The sequence below is a fragment of the Microtus ochrogaster genome, chromosome X, assembly GCF_000317375.1.
Source record: "Microtus ochrogaster isolate Prairie Vole_2 chromosome X, MicOch1.0, whole genome shotgun sequence".
Classification (NCBI taxonomy): Eukaryota; Metazoa; Chordata; class Mammalia; order Rodentia; family Cricetidae; genus Microtus; species Microtus ochrogaster.
Genome location: NC_022026.1, coordinates 22,975,445 through 22,988,682, shown reverse-complemented (window position 1 = coordinate 22,988,682; position 13,238 = coordinate 22,975,445). Strand labels below are relative to the sequence as shown.

The 13,238-nt window shown below is 39.5% G+C and overlaps 1 protein-coding gene across 1 annotated transcript in view; it reads right to left on the bottom strand.

Moving 5' to 3' along the window:
* Positions 1-13,238, bottom strand: part of Tex11 (testis expressed 11) — a 278,018-nt gene that overhangs the window by 147,390 nt on the left and 117,390 nt on the right. The gene's annotated exons all lie outside the window — the stretch shown is intronic.

Sequence of the window (13,238 nt, the reverse complement as noted above, 5' to 3'; positions counted from 1 at the left end):
AATTGAGTTGAGCCTCCTGCTCAACTCGCCCTGTGGGCCAATCTAAGGTAGCTCTTTCGCCCAAGGCTCGGCATCATGGGTGCCAGGACCCCAGAGTACAAGTAGTAACAAGGTTGCTGTTCTGGCTTAGGCCATCTATGACCCTGGTGGTGTTTTCATTCAAGATAAGTCCTTTCCATCTTTACTGATTAATTGAGCAAATTTAGAATTACAGAAGTATTTCTCGACACATGGACCATCCCCACCGTAACTGCACCGACCGGAGTTTTGCCCAGACTGCCCCTGGAGAGGTGAGTGTCTGGGTTCCCGCTGGGAGGGCTCTGCTCTCTGTGCCCTAGCCCCAGGAAGCACATCCTATGCCCCATCCCTACCTACCAAACCCTAGAGATCCCGGAGTAACCTCCCCATACACACAACCATCCTCCACCGCATCTGTGCCCACCGGAGCCTTGGCACATACTACCCCTAGAAATGTGAGTGTCTGCTGGGTACCCAGTTGGAGAGCTCTGCTCTCTGAGCTCAAGCCCTGGGAGAAACAACCCATGCCCCAACTCCACCCACCAAACCCCAGAGACTCTGGAGCAGCATCCTCACAGGTGCAACCTTATTCCCCCTACCTCATCTGTGACCACTGGAGTCATGGCCCAGACTGCCCCTGGAGAGCATATGTGACCACCAGAGTCTTGGCCCTGACTGCCCCTGGAGGGAGCCTTGGCCCCACCTATACCTGGAGGAGCCCCAAAACCTTATTAGCATCCACTAGAGGCACAAACCTGCCTGCACCTGGAAGAAGAGTGTCCACCTAAGCCACAGGCCCAATCTTCACCAATTGGAGGAAGAGGGACTCTGAAGCATAGGCCCCACTTGCACCCACTAGAGGAAGAGATGGGTAGACGGAAGTGTAAGAACACATTCAACAACATAAAGAGCAATATGGCACCACCAAAACCTTGTGATCCTATAACAGGAAGACAAGAACATCCTAACCCAGAAGACACAGAAGAAAATGACCTTAAGTATAACTTTATGAAGATGATAGAGACCCTAAAAGAGGAAATGAAAAAAATCCCTTAAAGAAATGGAGGAAAAGACAAACAAGAAATTTAATTAAATCAATAAATCTCTTAAAGAAAGCCAAGAAAATCAAGAAAAAAACCAAACAGGTGAAGCAAATAGTTCAAACAGTTCAAGACTTGAAAATTGAAATAGAGTCAACAAAAAAAAAAACACAAACCGAGGAAATTTTGAAAATGGAAAATCTGGGTAAACAAACAAGAACTACAGATACAAGTATAACCAACAGATAGATTACAAGAGATGAAAGAGAGTTAGGTGTTGAAGATACTTATAGAGGAAATAGATTCATCATTCAAAGAAAATGTTAAATCCTACTAATATTTAGCACAAAACATCCAGGAAATCTGGGACACCATGAAAAGACCAAATCTAAGAATAATAGGGTTAGAAGAAGAAGTCGTCCACCTTAAAGGCACAGAAAATATATTCAACAAAATCATAGAGGAAAACTTTCCTAACCTAAAGAAGGATAACCCTATGAACATACAAGAAGCTTGCAGAACACCAAATAGACTAGACCAGGAAAAAAAGACCCCTTGCCATATAATAATCAAAACAGTAAATGTACAGAATAAAGGAAGAATAACATATAAAGGCAGACCAATCAGAATTACACCCAAATTCTCAATGGCAACTCTGAAAGCCGGAAGGTCCTGGACAGATGTGATGTAGACACTAAGAGATCACAGATGCAAGTCCAGACTACTATACCCAGTAACGATTTCAATCAATATAGACGAAGAAAACAAGATATTCCATGATAAAACCAGATTTAAACAATACCTATACACAAATTCAGCCTTATAGAAAGTACTAGAAGAAAAACTTCAACCCAAGGAAGCTAACTGTACCCACAAAAACACAGGCAATAGATAACCTAATACCAGCAAACCTCAAATAAGGAACACACACACACACACACACACACACACACTACCATCTAAAAATAACAGGAATTAGCAATCACTGGTCATTAATATCTCTTAATATCAATGGACTCAATTCACCTATAAAAAGACACAGGCTAAGAGAATGGATACAAAAACAGGACCCAATCATTCTGCTGCATACGAAAAACACACCTCAACCTCAAAAACAGACATTACCTCAGAGTTAAGGGTTTGGAAAATATTTTCCAATCAAATGAACCTAAGAAAAAAGTGGATGGGTGCAGTTATCCTAATATCTAACAAAATAGACTTCAAACTAAAATCAATCAAAAGAGGTGGAGAAGGACACTTCATACTCAACACAGAAAAATCCATTAAGATGAAGTCTCAATTTTGAACATCTATGCCCCAAATACAAGAGCACCCATATATGTAAAAGAGACATTACTAAAGCTTAAATTGCACATCAAAGCCCACACACTAATAGTAGGAGACTGTAGCACCCCACTCTCACCAATGGACAGGTCTGTCAGACAGAAACTTAATAGAGAAATAAGAGAGCTAACAGATGTCATGGCTTAAATGGGCATAACAGATATCTACAGAGCATTTCACCCAAACACAAAAGAATATAGCTTCTTCTCAGCACTTCATGAAACCTTCTCTAAAATTGACCACATACTCGTAACAAATCAAACATCAAAAAAAAAATGGAATAAGCCCCTGTATCTTATTGAATCATCATGGTTTAAAGTTAAACAACAACACTAATTGCAGATAGTCTACAAACTCATGGAAATTGAACAATGCTCAAGTGAATCACCCCTGGATCAAGGAAGAAATAAAGAGAGAAATTAAAGTCTTCCTAGAAACCAGTGAAAATGAATGCACAACATACCCAAATCTATGGGACACTATGAAAGCAGTGCTAAGAGGAAAGTTCATAGAACTAAGTGCCTACATAAAGAAAATGGAGAAATCAGACACAAGAGACTTAACCGCACACCTGAATGCTCTAGAACAAAAAGAAGTTCACTCATTCAGGAGAGTTAGACAACAGGAAATAATCAAATTGAGGACTGAAATTAATAAAATAGAAACAAAGAAAACAATACAAAGAACCAATGAAACAAAGAGTTGGTTCTTCGAGAATATCAACAACATAGACAAATCCTTATCCAAATTAACCAGAAGGCAGGTAGAGAATATCCAAATTAACAAAATCAGAAATGAAAAGGCAGACATAATAACAGACACTGAGGAAATACAAAGAATCATTAGGTCAAACTTCAAAAGCCTGTATACCACAAAACTGGAAAAAGTAAAAGAAATGGACAATTTTCTGGATAGATATTACATACCAAAAACTAAATCAAGACTAGAAAAACTATTTAAATAGACCTATAGTGATGTGGGAGTGTCATATATCAATCTGTTGATTTCATTGGTTAAGTAATAAACAAACTGCTTGGCCTCATAGCTTAGAATATAGGTGGGTGGAGTAAACAGAACAGAATGCTGGGAGGAAGAGGAAGTGAGGTAAGACGCCTCAGACAGAGACGCCATGCTCCGCTCTCCAGAGCAGACGCGAATGATGAAGCGAGCCGCCAGGTCAGACATGCTGAATCTTTCACGGTAATACCGGAGCTACACAGTTTATTAGAGATGGGTTGATCGGGATATCAGAATTAGCCAGTAAGGGCTAGAGCTAATGGGCCAAGCAGAATGGGCCAAGCAGTGTTTAAAAGAATACAGTGTCCGTGTAATTATTTCGGGACATAAGCTAGCCAGGCGGCCGGGGTGCTGGGGACGCAGCCCCGCAGCTCCTATTACTACACTATAGCCCTAATGAAATAGAAGCAGTCATCAAAAGCAGTCAACCAAAAGCGGCCCAGGACCACATCAAAAAAATCATCCACCATGATCAAGTAGGCTTCATCTCAGTGATGCAGGGCTGGTTCAACATACAAAAATCAGTCAGTGTAATCCACAATGTAAATAAACTGAGAGAAAAAACATATGATTATCTCATTAGATGCTGAAAAAGCATTTGACAAAATACAACCTCCCTTCATGATAAAGGTCTTGGAGAGTGCAGGGATATAAGGAATGTGCCTAAACATTATAAAAGCAAAATACAGCAAGCTGGCAGCCAACATCAAATTAAAATAGAGAGAAACTCAAAGCTATTCCACTAAGATCAAGAACAAGGCAAGTCTGTCCACTCTCTCCATATCTATTCAATATAGTATTAAAAGTTCCAGCTAGAACAATAAGACAACAAAAGGAGATCAAGGGAATACAAATTAGAAAGAAAGAAGTCAAACTTATTTGCAGATGATATGATAGTATATATAAGCGACCCCAAAAATTCTACCAGGGAATTCCTTCAGTAATGTGACAGGATATAAGATCAACTCAAAAAAAAATCAGTAGCCCTCCTATATACAGATGATAAAAGAGCCAAGAGAGAAGTCAGAGAACCATCACCCTTTATGGGCCAGTCAGTGGTGGTGCATGTCTTTAATCCCAGCACGTGGGAGGCAGAGGCAGATGGATCTCTGTGAGTTCGAGGCCAGCCTAGTCTACAGAAAGAGTTCCAGGAGAGCCAAAGCTACACTGAGAAATCCTGTCTCAAAAAAAAAACAAAACCAAAACTAAAACAAAACAAACAAACAAACAAAACCAATAGCCACAAATAATATAAAATATCTTGCTGTAATGCTAACCAAAGCAGCGAAAGACTTGTATGAAAAGAACTTTAAGTCTTTGAAGAAAGAAATTGAAAAGATATCTGAAAATGGAAAGATTTCCCATGCTATTAAATAGGTAGGATAAATATAATAAAAATGGCAGTCCTATTAAAAAGCAATCTATAGATTCCAATGAAATCTCAAAAAAAATCCCAACACAATTCTTTACAGACCTTGAAAGAACAATAATCAACTTCATATGGAAAAACAAAAAACCCAGGATAGCCAAAACAATCCTGTACAATAAAGGAACCTTCAGAGGTATCACCATCCCTGACATCAAGCTCTACTATAGAGCTATAATGATGAAAACAGCTTGATATTGGCATAATAACAGACAGGTGAACCAATGGAATTGAATTGAAGAGCCTGATATTAATCTACACACCTATGAACACATGATTTTGGTAAAGAAGCTAAAATTATACAATGGAAAAAAGCATCTTCAACAAATGATGCTGGCATAAGTGGATGTTGACATGTAGAAGAACGCAAATAGATGCATATCTACGCCCTCCACAAAAGTCAAGTCCAAATGGATCAAAAACCTCAACATAAATCTAGCCACACTGAACCTCATTGAAGAGAAAGTGGGAAGTAGTCTTGAACACATGGGCACAGGAGACCACTTCCTAAATATAACACCAGTAGCACAAATACTGAGAGCAATAATTAATAAATGGGACCTCCTGAAACTTAGAAGCTTCTGTAAGGCAAAGGACACAATCAATAAGACGAAATAGCATCCTACACAATGGGAAAAGATCTTCACTAACCCCACATCAGACTGAGGACTAATCTCCAAAATATATAAAGAACTCAAGAAACTAGATATCAAAATACCAAATAATCCAATCAAAAAATGGGGTACAGACCTAAAAAGAGAATTCTCAACAGAAGAATTGCAAATGGCCAAAAGACACTTAAGGAATTGCTCAACATCCTTGGTCATCAGGGACATGCAAAGCAAACCGACTCTGAGATACCATCCTATACCTATCAGAATGGCTAAGATCAAAAACACCAATGATAGCTTATGCTGGAGAGGATGCAGAGTAAGGAGAACACTCCTCCATTACTGGTGGGAGTGCAAACTTGTACAGCTACTTTGGAAATCAGTATGGCAGTTGTTCAGAAAATTGGGAATCAATCTACCTCAAGACCCAACAATACCACTCTTGGGCATATACTGAAAGGATGCACACTCATAGTACAAGGACATTAGCTCAACTGCATTCATAGCAGCATTATTTATAATAGTCAGAACCTGGAAACAACCTAGATGTCCCTCATCTGAAGAATGGATAAAGAAAATGTGTTACATTTACAAAAAGGAGTACTACTCATCAGTAAAAAACAATGACAACTTGATACTGGCATGCAAATGAATGGAACTAGAAAAAAACATCCTGAATGAGGTAACTAAGACCCAGAAAGACAAACATGTTACATACTCATGCATAAGTGGATATTAGACGTAAAGCAAAGGATAACCAGCCTATAGTCCACAGTCCCAGAGAAGCTAGGTAACAAGGAGAACCCTAAGAGAGACATACATGAATCCCCCTGGGAAGGGAAAATAGACAAGATCTCCTGAGAAAAATGGGAGTGGGGGGAGAAGGGTGGAAAGCGGGAGGGAGAAGGAGAACATGATGGAATGGGATGGTTGAGATAGGAGAACAGAGAGGGAGAACAAGGAAAGAGATATCTTGATTGAGGGAGCTATTATAGGGTTATCAAGAAACCTGACACTAGGGAAATTCTTAGGAATCCATGAGAATGACCCCAACTAAGACCCTCAGCAATAGTGGAGAGGGTGCCTGAGCTGGTCTCCCCCTGTAATCAGATTGATGACTACCTTAATTGTCATCATAGAACCTTCACCCAGCAACTAATGGAAGCAGATGCAGAGATCCACAGCTAAATGCTAGACTGATCTTCTGGAGACCAGCCCAAGAGAGAGAAAAGTGATAAAATGAGTCATGACCATAATGGGGATACCCACAGAAACAGCTGACCTGTGCTAATGAGAGTTCACTGACTCTGGACTGATAGCTGGGGAACCTGCATAGGACCAAACTAGGCCCTCTGAATGTGGGTGACAGTTGTGTGGCTTGGGCAGTCTGTGGGGCCATTGGCAGTGGGACTAGGATTTATCCCTAGTGCTTGAACTTTTACATTTTAGAACCCATTCTTTTTGGAGGGATACCTTGCTCAGCCTAGATGTAGGGGGTAGGGCCTTGGTCCTGCCTCAAAGTGATATGTCAGAGTTTGTTGACTCCACTTGGGAAGTCTTAACCTCTCTGAGGAATGGATGGAGGGCTGGGGTGGAGGAAGTGTTGGGGGAGAGGAAGGAGGGAAAGGAGTGGGAACTAGGATAGGTATGTAAAATGAGAAAAGATTGTTTTTAAAAAATAAATTTAATTATAAAAAAGAAACTGGACTTTTTCTTTGAATCATGTATAAAGAACCCCAAATGGATCCAAGACATAAGTATTACAGCTAAAATTTCAATGGTTGCACAAGCAACCATTACAAGAAGCCACTAGAATAAACAAATTCTATAAAATTTTGAGATACAAAACTCTGTATCATTTATTTATATCTTAATGAAATATCCTGCAAGTAAAAAAGTATTTTCCATTTACTATAACATGAAAAGATAAATATTTAAGAATAAACTTAACTAAGGTGAAATATTAAAATAAATGAAAAAATATCATTCTCATAAACTAAAAGAATTAATGGTGCTAACATATTTATGCTTATCCCCCTATAAACTACAGATTAAGGGTAATCTCTATCAAAATTCTAGTATCATTTTTATAGAAATAGAATAATACTAAAATCTTATAAACTACAAAAGAACCTAAATGACCAACAAAATTGTAAAAATAAAAAGCCAGGGCTAAAAAAATAAATCAGAAGTTAAGAGATATCCCTACTCTTCAAGAGGATTCTCAGCACCCAAGTCAGGGGGCTCCCAACTGCCCGTATGTCCAGACCCAAGGAACAGGATGCCTTCTTCTGGCCTTTTCAAGCATTTGTACACATGTAGCATACATATACACACAAACAGAATGAAAATAAATCTTAAGAAAAAAACGAAGTTAGAGGTATCATACTTCCTGGTTTCAAATTATACTACAAAGCTACAGTATGATACTGCCATCAAAACAGAAACAGAACAATACACAATATTGAAAACCAAGAAAAAACTTATTTTTTTCAGTAAGAGTATCTATAAAATAGCAGAAAAATGTCTCTTCAATAAATGATGTTGGGAAATAGATATTCACATTCAAGATCATGAAACTTCACCTTTATTTTACACTATTCACAAAATTAATTCTACAAAGCTGGGCAGTGGTGGTGCACACCTTTAATCCCAGCACTCAGGAGGCAGAGGCAGGCGGATCTCTGTGAGTTTGAGGCCAGCCTGGTCTACAAGAGCTAGTTCCAGGACAGGCACCAAAGCTACAGAGAAACCTTGTCTCACAAAAACAAAACAAAACAAAACATTTCGCCAGGCGGTGGTGGCGCACGCCTTTAATCCCAGCACTCGGGAGGCAGAGGCAGGCGGATCTCTGTGAGTTTGAGATCAGCCTGGTCTACAGAGCTAGTTCCAGGACAGGCTCCAAAACCACAGAGAAACCCTGTCTCGAAAAACCAAAAATAATAATAATAATCCTACATGTATTAAAGTCTTAAGTATAATACCTGAAGCCATAAAACATCTAAAAGAAAAAAATAGGGAACAAGCTTTTTGACATTAATCTTGTCAACGATTTAAAACACAAAAGACAAAAGCAAAACTAAAAATAAACAAGTAGGATTATGTAAATCTAAAGTGTTTCTATACAACAATGGAAACATTTAACAAAATGAAAAGATAATCCGTAAAGTAAGAGGAAATATTTCATACCACATATTCAATATGAAGTTAGCATCTAAAATGTATACAACTCTACAACCCCCCTCAACCAACATGAGGGGTTGGCAGAGACAAGAGGATCTCAGAGGTTCTGCTGAGCTCTGAAACAGCCAGCTCCAGATTCAGTGAGTGACCATGTCCTAAAACAAAACAGTGGACAGCGATAAAAGAAGACATGCTCCATCTAAGCTAGCTAGCCATGTGGGAAGGGGGGAAAGAATGGGGTAGGCCTGAGTAATCTTCTGCTGTTCCAGACAGTTTGGCTTCAGATAAGGACAGAAACACCAACAATTTCTTGAAGGCGGATCAGATTAATACAGACAAATTGGTATAAGCTTATACAACTTTAATGTAAATAGCACACTCAAGCAACCGGAGTTCCCGCGATGCCCAGAAACAGGAAACAGGAAGGGGGCCCCAGCGTCTGTGCCCCCCAATTTATAAACATTTGCCCGAGGCCGTCCCGCCCCCAAAAGGCGGGCTCTCTCTACAATTTCTGAAATGGACCTAAACAGATTGCTGATGTTTTTAATACTGACTCTGTATTGAGAATTGTAAAATGAAAATATGGGTCAATACTGAAAAATACACCATGCCTTATCAAGTGTTCAGCCAAGAATTACATAAAAATAAACAATCACATCCATCTCATTATTATTTATCTCAAGAAAAATAACAGAATAAATATGAGAATAAATCCAGCACAGAGCCAGAGAATAGGAAAATATGGTCGGTGCTTAGAAACTTTGAAAATTTTCTGTAATTAAAAGCAAATGCAATTAGAATAATAAAAATTAGGGATGAGAATATTGAAACCAAAAAGAAACAAAAGACAATAAATAGTTGAATAGTGAGCTCACTCAACTAAAAATAAACAGCCTAGGAAAGTCTATTAAGTCAGAAATTAATGGAACCTAGGAACAACAGAAGAACTGCAAACATTCATCCGATTCTCCACTGTGTAACAAGCAATAGGGACCACTTATATTTTGAAGCCAGGCTTTTATGTCCAACAGTTTTGTAAGCAATATAAGAAGGAATCAGCTTCAGCTTACATAACAAGCAGAGGATGCAGACTTGGGGGAAAGGATAAGGAAGAAGGAAATCAACTCGGAATAGTAGCGAAAATCCCTCTAATTCCCACAGCAAAGTGGGGGTGGGACTAGTGTGTCTAGCACACTGTAATAGCTAGTTTCTAAACATATCCTCTCAATAAATTATGCTTCTTGGTATTCACAGCCTGCTAAGATCTTTTCTCCTGGAATCTGGACTGGCTCTGTGGCTTGTTTTTATTACAAGTATATTTTAATTACCCAAAGTAATTGATTTCATTATGACATTTTCAGATATATGTTATGTGTATATTAATAACATCATATTAATAACATCATTAAACCTTACTTAGGCCCTTCCCCCACCCATATGGCTAATAGTCTTCTACTTTCCTCTCTTTTCTTATTTTAATTGATACACATAAGAGAAACATATATTGACTTTGATTCTGGGTTCTTTTGCTTAAGAAGATATTCATTGGCTGCAAATATTTTCTTTAGAATGTCATAATTTTGTTTTTTATATCCAAGTAAGACTCATTCTGTATATTTAACATCATCATCATCATTTATGCCCCAGCAATGCTTAAGCATGCATGGGCAGCCCATTATGGCGGTTCTCAAGTTGTTCCTATCCTGGGCAGTCCTAGATGCTTATGTTATTGCCATCCTAAGGTTCCACAGTCTTCCTTTATGCTGTCTATTCAGCGTTTTGGGGGGTCTTCCTCTTGGCCTTATCCTGTGCACGTCTCCAAGCAGTACTATCTTCGGGTATCTGCCGTCATTCATTCTCATAACATGGCCAAAGTATCTCAAGCGCCATTGCCATATCCGGTAGTTTACTTCCTTCTGTAGATGGAGATGTTTCTTAATGTCACTGTTGTGCAGGCTATCTCTTCTTGTGATGCCTAGAATCCTCCTGAGACCTGCCATTTCAAACACATTCAGCTGCTGTTCTGAGGAGCCTTTCACTGTTCAGGTTTCAGAGCTGTAAACAAGGCAGCTCAAGACAAGTGTCTCATATGCTTGTAATTTTGTTGTTGTTGTTATGTCGCTTGCTGACCAAACCTTTCCTACTGTCCAGAACACAGTGCTCACTATCCTTATCCGCCTCTTGACGTCTGAAATAGTTCCCTGAACTGAGGTTTCCTCCCAGATAAACAAAGTTGACTGTTTGCTTGAGGTTCTGATTCTTTATTACAGTGTTAAAATCTTTGTACACCTGTCCCATGTGTCTCAGTGTTTACTTTCATACCAAGGTTTTCACTGACTTCCACCACTCTGTTTACCATGGCCTGCAGCTCATTTGGACTTTCAGCCAGTAGTGCTGTATTGTTGGTAAAACACACGTTATTGATTTGCACACCACTTATCTGCACGTCTATTTCCTCATCCTCCAGGGATGTTGCTATCATAAATTCCAGGAATATATTAAAGAATAGTGGTGAGAGGATGCATCCCCACAACACTCTTTTTTTTAAAGTAGCAATTACTATTGTTACATTTTATTTTTTTTTAATTTATTTATTTATTAGGGATTTCTGCCTCCTCCCCGCCACCGCCTCCCATTTCCCTCCCCCTCCCCCGATCAAGTCCCTCTCCCTCATCAGCTTGAAGAGCAATCAGGGTTCCCTGACCTGTGGGAAGTCCAAGGACCGCCCACCTCCATCCAGGTCTAGTAAGGTGAGCATCCAAACTGCCTAGGCTCCCCCAAAGCCAGTATGTGCAGTAGGATCAAAAACCCATTGCCATTGTTCTTGAGTTCTCAGTAGTCCTCATTGTCCGCTATGTAAGTCCGGTTTTACCCCATGCTTTTTCAGACCCAGGCCAGCTGGTCTTGGTGAATTCCCGAAAGATCATCCCCATTGTCTCAGTGTGTGGGTGTACCCCTCGCGGTCCTGAGTTCCTTGCTCGTGCTCCCCCTCCTTCTGCTCCTGATTTGGACCTTGAGATTTCTGTCCGGTGCTCCAGCTCCAATGTGGGTCTCTGTCTCCTTTCATCGCCTGATGAAGGTTAATATTCAGGAGGATGCCTATATGTTTGTCTTTGGATACCCCACAACACTCTTAAGATTGTCTTAAACTGATCACTTAATTCCCCACAGACTTTGAGTGATGCAAAAGTATCTTTATAGGCATTTTTTTAGTATTCTTATGATTTTCTCTGGGTACCTGTAGAACCTCATTGTTTCCCCCAAGTTCTTCCCTCCAAATGCTATTGAATGCCTTCCTAAAGTCGATGTAACAGACATATAAGTCTTTTCCAAATTCTTTGTATTTTTCTGCCAGTTGCCTCAAAGTGAATATCTGATCTATTGTGCTCCTGTTAGCTCTGAATCCACACTTGTTATTTAACACACTTCTTTATCGATCTATTTTATTGACAGACTGATTCCAAAACTCAACAATTTGTGAACAGGGCTACAATAAACATGGGTATATAGGTATCTCTATTATAAGTATACTCTGATTCTTTTGAGTATATACCAGAAATGGTATGTTGAATTATATGATAGTCATATTTTTAATTTTTGAAGGCTCCCCATACTAATTCCCACTGAGGCTAGGCTATTCTCACTAGTAGCATAAAAGAGTTCCTTCCCAAATGGTCAGTTTTCTCTGAGATTGTGATATCTTAACCATTCTCCAGTGGAAAGTCACATACGAAAGAATATTTGGACACCATGTATTGGCCTTAGTAGGGATAAGAAAAGGACACCAAGTTGGGTCGGAAAGGAAAGAGGTGGATATGGGAAGAGTAGGGTGAGGGAGGGTGAATATGATCAAGAAATTATCAAAGAACTAATGAAAAAAATTTTCTTTCCCTGCTACTATTTCACAAGTGTTTGCTGGTTTGTAGGTACTTAATTACAGTCATTCTGACCAGGGTGAGAAATTTAAACCAGTAGTTTAATTTTATACTTCCCTGGTGGCTAACTATGTTGAACACTTTTAATTTATTTTATTTAATAGTCATACTAGCATATAATGTTTTGATCAAATCCACCCCCATTTCCTTTTCTCCAATTCCTCCCCTATCACCTCATCACTTTCCCCTTCCAAGTTACATGGTTCCTTTTAAAACACTACCTACTGAGTCCATTTAAGCACGTTCTTTTTATGTATGTGCACAGGTGTGGAACCATCTACCGAAGCATGGGTAGCCTCTCACGACCTGTATCTCTGAAGGAAACTGACTCTCCCTTCCTTAGCAGTCATCAATTGTCAATAGTTCCTCAGATAGGGACGGCAATTAAGAACCCCTTCCCCAACCATCTGGGATTTGGGCTAGTTTGACTTTGTGTGTAGTGGTATTTTGTTTGTAATCTAATAAATAAGGCTTGCCTGAAGATCAGAGTGCAGAGCTATGCCACTAGTTCGCCATAGAGACCAGGCAGTGGTGTCACACACCTTTAATCCCAGTACTTGGGACACAGAGGCAGACAGATCTCTGGAATCTGTCTAAAAGAGAAACAAGGCTGGGTAGTGGTGTCATGCAGGGAGCCAGACAAGATCGCCATTATAAGATGGCA